This window comes from Malania oleifera, chromosome 3 (assembly GCF_029873635.1).
Source record: "Malania oleifera isolate guangnan ecotype guangnan chromosome 3, ASM2987363v1, whole genome shotgun sequence".
In the NCBI taxonomy this organism is placed as follows: domain Eukaryota; kingdom Viridiplantae; phylum Streptophyta; class Magnoliopsida; order Santalales; family Ximeniaceae; genus Malania; species Malania oleifera.
In genome coordinates this window covers 104,331,210-104,338,795 of record NC_080419.1, presented here as the reverse complement: position 1 = coordinate 104,338,795, position 7,586 = coordinate 104,331,210, and positions in this window count along the sequence as shown.

Genomic DNA, 7,586 nt, shown 5'->3' with positions numbered 1-7,586 from the left:
TGAGCAGATTTTGTCAACCTGTCCATGATCACCCAAATGGCATTTTGCCCGTGAAGTGCTGGTGGCAACTCGGTCACAAAGTCCATGGAACTATGCTCCCATTTCCACTCCAGAATAGCTAAGGGCTGTAACGGCCCTGCCGGCCTCTGATGTTCAGCTTTCACCCGCTAACATGTTAGACACCGCTCCACAAACTGAGCAATCTACCTTTTCATACCACTCCACCAGAATGTCTCGTGCAAGTCCCAATACATCTTTGTGCTAATGCACCGTATACAAAGAATGATGCGCTTCCTCCAGAATCATCCTTATGATACCATCATCATTTGGAACACACAACCTAGTTCCAAACCTCAACACACACCCCTCAGAGATGTTAAAATTTGTAGTCAACCCCTGTTGTACTTACTCCACTGTTTCAACTAACTCCGCATCACTAGCCTATGCAGCTTTGATATGCTCAAACAAAGTTGGTTGGATCACCAAACTAGCAAAGAAGGCCTGATGATCACTAGTCACCAACTCTATACCAAGGCTTTTAAGATCCCATCTGATGTGATGCTGAGCCACAACTGCAGATACTGCCGCATGTTTCGACTTCCGACTCAATGCATTAGTTACCACATTAGCTTTCCCTGGGTGATAACTGATAGTGCAATCATAGTTATTGATTAGATCAAGCCACCATCTCTGCCTCATGTTCAACTCCTTCTACGTGAAAAAATACCTGAGGCTTTTGTGATCAGTGAAAATATTGCACCGAACACCATACAGGTAATGTCGCCAGATTTTTAATGCATAAACTACAGCAGCCAACTCCAAATCATGCGTAGGTAATTCTTCTCATATTCCTAGAGTTTTCGAGAAGCATACACTATTACCTTACCCTATTGCATAAGCACACATCCCAAACCCTTCAGAGACGCGTTGATATAGATCACAAAACTGCCATCCTCAAAAGGAATGGTCAAAATCGGAGCAGTAACCAATAGCTGTTTCAGCTCCTGGAAACACTGCTTGCAATCACTGGTCTACTCAAAATTCACCCCCTTCCTAGTCAATCGTGTCAGAGGTACAGACAACTTAGAGAATCCCTCCACGAACCGACGATAATAACCCTCCAATCCTAGAAAACTCTAAACCTCTTGCACACTCTTTGGTCTCACCCAATCGACCACAACTTCTATCTTGCTAGGATCAATTGAGATACAACCCTTAGACACCACATAGCCTAAAAATGCAACTTGATTCAACAAAAACTCACACTTCTTCAGCTTGGCATACAACTTCTTCTCCCGCAGAATCTGTAGTACCAATCTCAGATGGTTTTCATGCTTTTTCGAACTCCTCGAGTATACCAGAATATCATCAATAAACACCACTACATACTGGTCTAGGTACTCATGGAAAACTCTGTTCATCAGATCCATGAACACAGTTGGAGCATTCGTCAACCCAAAAGGCATGACTAAGAACTTATAGTGGTCGTATCTAGTTCAGAAAGCAGTCTTCGCCACGTCCTCAGATTTAACCTTAACCTGATGATACCCTGACTGTAGGTTGATCTTCGAAAAGACCTGCGTCCCTTGTACCTGGTCAAAGAGATCATCAATACGAGGCAACGAGTAATGATTCTTCACACTCAACTTGTTAATCTCACGGTAATCAATGCACATGCGCATCGACCCGTCCTTCTTCTTCACAAACAAAACTAGAGCTCTCTAGGGCGAAACACTAGGTCGGATGAAGCTCCTATCCAGTAATTCATGAAACCGCTCCTTCAACTCCTAAAGTTTTGCTGGAGCCATCTGGTACGGAGCTTTAGAGATCGGTGCCTTGCCAGATAGCAACTCTATCGCAAACTCCACCTCACGATACGAAGGTAAATTAAGTAAATCTTCTAGAAACACATCTGGGAACTCGCTAATTACTCGAATATCCTTGAGCCTCAACTCATCCCATGGTGTTTCCCTCACGCAAGCTAGGTACCCCTGACATCCGTCCAAGAGTACCTCCTCTCCTGTAGTGCCGATAAAACCTGTGGCGTTGAACGCACAAACGATCCTACAAACTCATACTCCTGCACCCCAGGAGGTCTGAATACTATCACCTTTCTACGACAGTCGATCACCGAATAACTGGAGAATAACCAATACATCCCAGTATGACATCAAACCCCGACATATCGTATACCACAAGATTCGCAGGTAGCAACTTTCCCTAAATTACCACTGGGTAGTATTCTAACATCTTCCTATACAGTGATACACTCCTAGATGGTGTAGCTACAGACAACTTTTCATTCATGACTTGGGTCTCTACCCCACATAGTTTTATAATATTAACAGATATAAAGGAATGTGTCGCATTCGAATCAAATAGAACCACAACTCTATTTAAAAGTAACATTATAGTACCTGTCACACATTCTCCGCATGCTCAGCATGTAAAGACCTGAAAATTTAAAAGGATTAAAATAATTTGGAAAAAAATAATAATAAATAAAATAACAGATAAATAAATAAAATGAATGGTGTGGGAAAAAGAAGAAAAAAATTAAAAATAAAGAAATTAAATTAAATTAAGATAAATTAAGATAAATTAAATAATTAGTTATTAAATTAAATATTTTTACATTGGATTTAAAAAAAAAAACTAATTGAAATAAGAGAAATATATATATAAAACAAGTATAAGATAAGGTTTAAAAGATATATATATATATGTATAAAGTAATGAGATAAGAAGAAGAAAGAAGAAGAAGAAGAAAAAGAATAGAGGCTCTGTTCAAGCCTCTTCCCCCCCCCCCCTGAAATATTTCCTGCAGCTGCTCCGTCTTTGTCTCTCTCTCTCTCTCAATTTCTCAGTGAATTTGCAGCAGATTGGAAAACGGAAGGTGCCGTTGGATTCCTGGTTCCACTGCCAACATTTCTACTGGAGCAGATTTTTCATGAGAACGACTTAGACACTGCTCCTGGGGAAAGGTAATTTATTCCTATTTTCTTAATTTTGCTGTTAATATGCAGTTAAATCGACAATCGGACACCATCACGAGGTCCTAGTCGTCGTCATCGTCATTTTGACGTAGGTAATTTTTCAATTGGGATTTTTTAGGCCCTACTCCATAGCGAGAGTAAGATTTGGGAATTTGGCTAAATTTAAGGGTATTATTATTTATTTAGGAATTATGGCCCTAGAAAATATTTAAATAATATTTTATTCAGAAATAATTTATTGAAACTAGGAATTTAATTTCAGGGTTCGAGTGAGTGTCGCAAGCATCTTTTCGAGGTCCTTGTTGGTATAATTCAAGAAACAAGGTAAAGGGAAAAATATATATTAAATCAAAATTTTTATGAATTTAATGAAAAAATTAATTGTGTTATATGTACATGTATATGTTTCGGTATGAGTAAAATGTCAACTATTTAAATTATTATTTTTTCGAGTTAGGGTTGTTTATTAGATATGTATATGCGAAAATGAATTGATGAAAGTGGGAAATATTTTCATGATAATTATGTAAGAAATGAAAGGTATTTTCAATATATAAACATTAAATGTTGGTTGACTTCTTTTACAGGCAGTGTATGAATTTTATTGCTAAATTGTGTGACATGAGTAAATAGAATGTTGTGTGGAAATATATGTTAAATGTATGAGATGCAGGTTAAGTAAGTAATGCATTGTGAATAAAACATGACATAGACTATGTTGCTTGTGTGTGTTAATGCAAGCATATAAACAGTTGAAAGATGTTGGGTAAAATAGCTGAAAGATGTTGGGTAAATGTACGACAGCTGAAAGCCGGGTTAGCAGATTCTAGTGCATTTCTATGTGGACTAACTGTTAGTAGATCTAGCTCATTTCTATGTGAACTAACTGTTAGCAGATTCTAGCGCATTTCTATGTGGACTAACTGATGACGGCTAAAGAATGGCTGTAATACAAAGGAATGAAATGAAAACGTTATGCAATGAAATGACAATGGAATGACAATGCAATGAAATGAAATGTGAAACGTGAATGATATGAATGGGAAAGAGTCACTTAAAGTGAAACACAAGGAAATGTTAAGTTATGAACATGAAAAAATGTGAATAATTGAATAATGATGGAAAAAATGATGTATTATGATATTAGAAGTATCTATGTATGTAAAACATGTTATGATTGAGCGAGGCATACTCTTCGCCTAAGGGCTTGCCGAGTAAGGCGAGTGTACTAGTAGTTTCAGATGTGACAGTAGCTGCATAACGCACTAGGACAGAGGGAACCTACTTGTATGGGCGGGTAGAATTCTCTATTGTAAAGACTCGAAAAATTAAAATGATTAAAATAATTAGAAAAAATAAATAAATAAAATAACAGATAAATAAATAAAAGGAATGACATGGGAAAAAGAAAAGAAAAATTAAAATTAAAGAAATTAAATTAAATTAAGATGAATTAAATAATTATATCATTAGTTATTAAATTAAACATTTTTACATTGGATTTAAAAAAAAAACTAATTAGAATGATATATATATATATATATATATATATATATATATAAAGTTAAAGAATAAAGAAGAAGAATATAGAGGCGGCAACCCCCCCTGAGATTTCTCCTGCGCGCTCAGCCACCTCCGTCTCCGTCTCTCTTCTTCTCTCAATTTCTCGATGAGTTTGCAACGGATTGGAAAACGAAAGGTACCGTTGGATTCTTGGTTCCGCTACCGACATTTCTACTAAAGCAGATTTTTCATTGGAATGACTCAGGCACTGTTCCTAGGGAAAGGTATTTTTTTTCCATTTTTTCAATTTCGCTGTTAATATGCGGTTAAATCGATGATCGGACACCACCATGGGGTCCTAGTCATCGTCGTTGTTATTTTGACGTGGATAAATTTCCAATTAAGGTTTTCCAGGCCCCACTCCAAAACGAGAGTGGGATTTGAGAAATTTGGTAATTTGACTATATTTAAAGGTATTATTATTTATTTAGGAATTATAACCCTATGAAATATTTAAATAATATTTTATTCAGGAATAATTTATTGGAACTAGGAATTTAATTTCAAGGTCCAGGTGAGCACCGCAAGCATCTTTTCGGGGTCCCTGTTGGCGTAGTTCAAGAAACAAGGTAAGGAGAAATTATATATTAAATCATATTTTCAAGAAACAAGGTAAGGAGAAATTATATATTAAATCATATTTAATGAAATTAAAGGTAATAATTTATGTTATATTATATGTATGTTTTGGTGTGAATTATTAAAATGCCGACCATGTAAAACTATGATTTCTGAGCCTAGGACCACTTATTTAGTTATGTATGTGTGGAAATGAACTGAACAAAGTAGAAGGAATTTTCTAGATAATGATGTTAGAAATGGAAATTATATTTTCAGTAATTAAATGCTAAATGTGGGTTGGTCTATTTTACAGGAATATATATGAATTTTACTGTTAAATTGTATGGCATGAGATTCTGTGTAAATATATGTTAAATGTATGAGATGCAGACTAAGTAAGTAAAGTAATGAGAATAAAATATGATATGAACAATGATGCCTGTGTATGTTAAATGGAACCATGCAAAGGTACAACAGCTGAAAGCCAAGTTAGCAAATTCTAACGCATTTCTATGTAGACTAACTGTAGAAGATTTTAACGCATTTCTATGTAGACTAACTGATGACGGCTAAAGAGTGGTTGTAATACAAAGGAATGAAATGAAAATTTTATAAAATGAAATGACAAGGAATGACAATGCAATGAAATGAAATGTGAAACGTGAATGATACAAATGGGAAAGAGTCACTTAAAGTGAAACCCAAGGAAATGTTAAGTTATGAATATGAAAGAATGTGAATGATTGAATAACAATGGAAAGAATGATGTATTATGATATTAAAAGTATCTATGTATGTAAAACATGTTACAATTGGGCGAGGCATACTCTTCACCTGAGGGCTTGCTGAGTAAAGCGAGTGTACTAGTAGTTTCAGATGTGACAGTAGCTGCATAACGCACTAGGGCAGAGGGAACCTACTTTTATGGGCGGGTAGAATTCCTTATCCTTAGGGCCTTTACCGGTAAATTGTTGTTGAATGCGTGAGTACGAGATCAAGTTAACACTTGAGGGCTTACTAAGTAAGGTGAGTGCTTTGGTATGCTTTAGTAGTGACCTTCGGGTTACCTAAGTATCAGAGTAGAGAGGTGCTACTTGTATGGGCGGGTAATCCCCCTTATCCTTGGGTAATCTCGTGGGTAAACATTTGCATGTGATTGTTAGGTTCAGAAAATGACTTTCAGTATTATGTTAATGATTTGCAAATATTATAAAATGATATGTATAATCTCATGATGGCCACACGCTGAGTTTAATATATTATTTCTTCCTTTACTGAGATGTGTCTCACCCGAATATAAATGTATTTCTTTTTCAGGACATCCTCGAGGTCGAGCTTTGAGAGCTTGAGGTTTTTATAGCGTTATTGAGAAATAGAAAAAGAAAATGGTATATTTCTATGTTAATTTTGGGATGCAAATATTTATGTTTTACGTCCTTATATTTTAAGTTTGTAGAGAAAAGAAAGTTTGTGAACATACTGAAATGTTTTGGAGATATATGTAATTATGAAAATGCAGGTGTTGGATGATTTATTATGGATTATAGTTAGAATTAGTAAACTTTGGTATTATGTTATATGGGGATTATATTTATGTTTTCCGCTGCGTATGATATGGATTATAGATTATCAGGTATAACACACCGGACCCGGGTTTAAGGGTTCGGGGCGTTACACCTATCCTTAGGGCCTTTGTTGGTAAACTATTGTTGAATACGTGAGTACGAGATCAATTTAACACTTGAGAACTTACTGAGTAAGGTGAGTGCCCTGGTATGCTTAAATCGCGACCTTTGGGTTGCCTAAATATCAGAGTAGAGGGGTGCTACTTGTATGGGCAGGTAATCACCCCTATCCTGAGGTAATCTCGTGGGTTAAACATTTGCATGTGTTTGAATAGGATCATAAAATGATTTCGGAAATTATGTAAAGAATTTGCAAATGTTAAATATTATGTTGATTATAAACTCATGTTGTCCACACACTGCTTTAATATATTGTTTCTTCCCTTAGTGAGATGTGTCTCACCAGAATATGAATTTATCTTTTTTCAGGATTTCCTCGAGATCGATCTTTGAGAGCCTGAGGTTTTTATAGCATTATTGGGAAATATAAAAAGAAAATGGTATATTTCTATGTTAATTTGGGGGAATGTAAATAATTATGTTTTATGCCTTTATGTTTTAAGGCTATTGAGTAAGGAATGATTGTGAAAATATTGAATTGTTTTGGAAGTTATATAGATTTATGGAAATGCAGGTGATGAGTAATTTAATATGGATTATAGTTAGAATTAGTAAACTCTAGTATTATGTTATATGGAGATTATGGTTATGTTTTCCGCTGCGTATATTATTGATTTATGGATTATCAGGTATAACATGCTAGACCCGAGTTTAAGGGTTCGGGGCGTTACACAGCATCCGCTGGAGTAAGTGAGTATACCCTTGTTGGAATTGTGTTCGC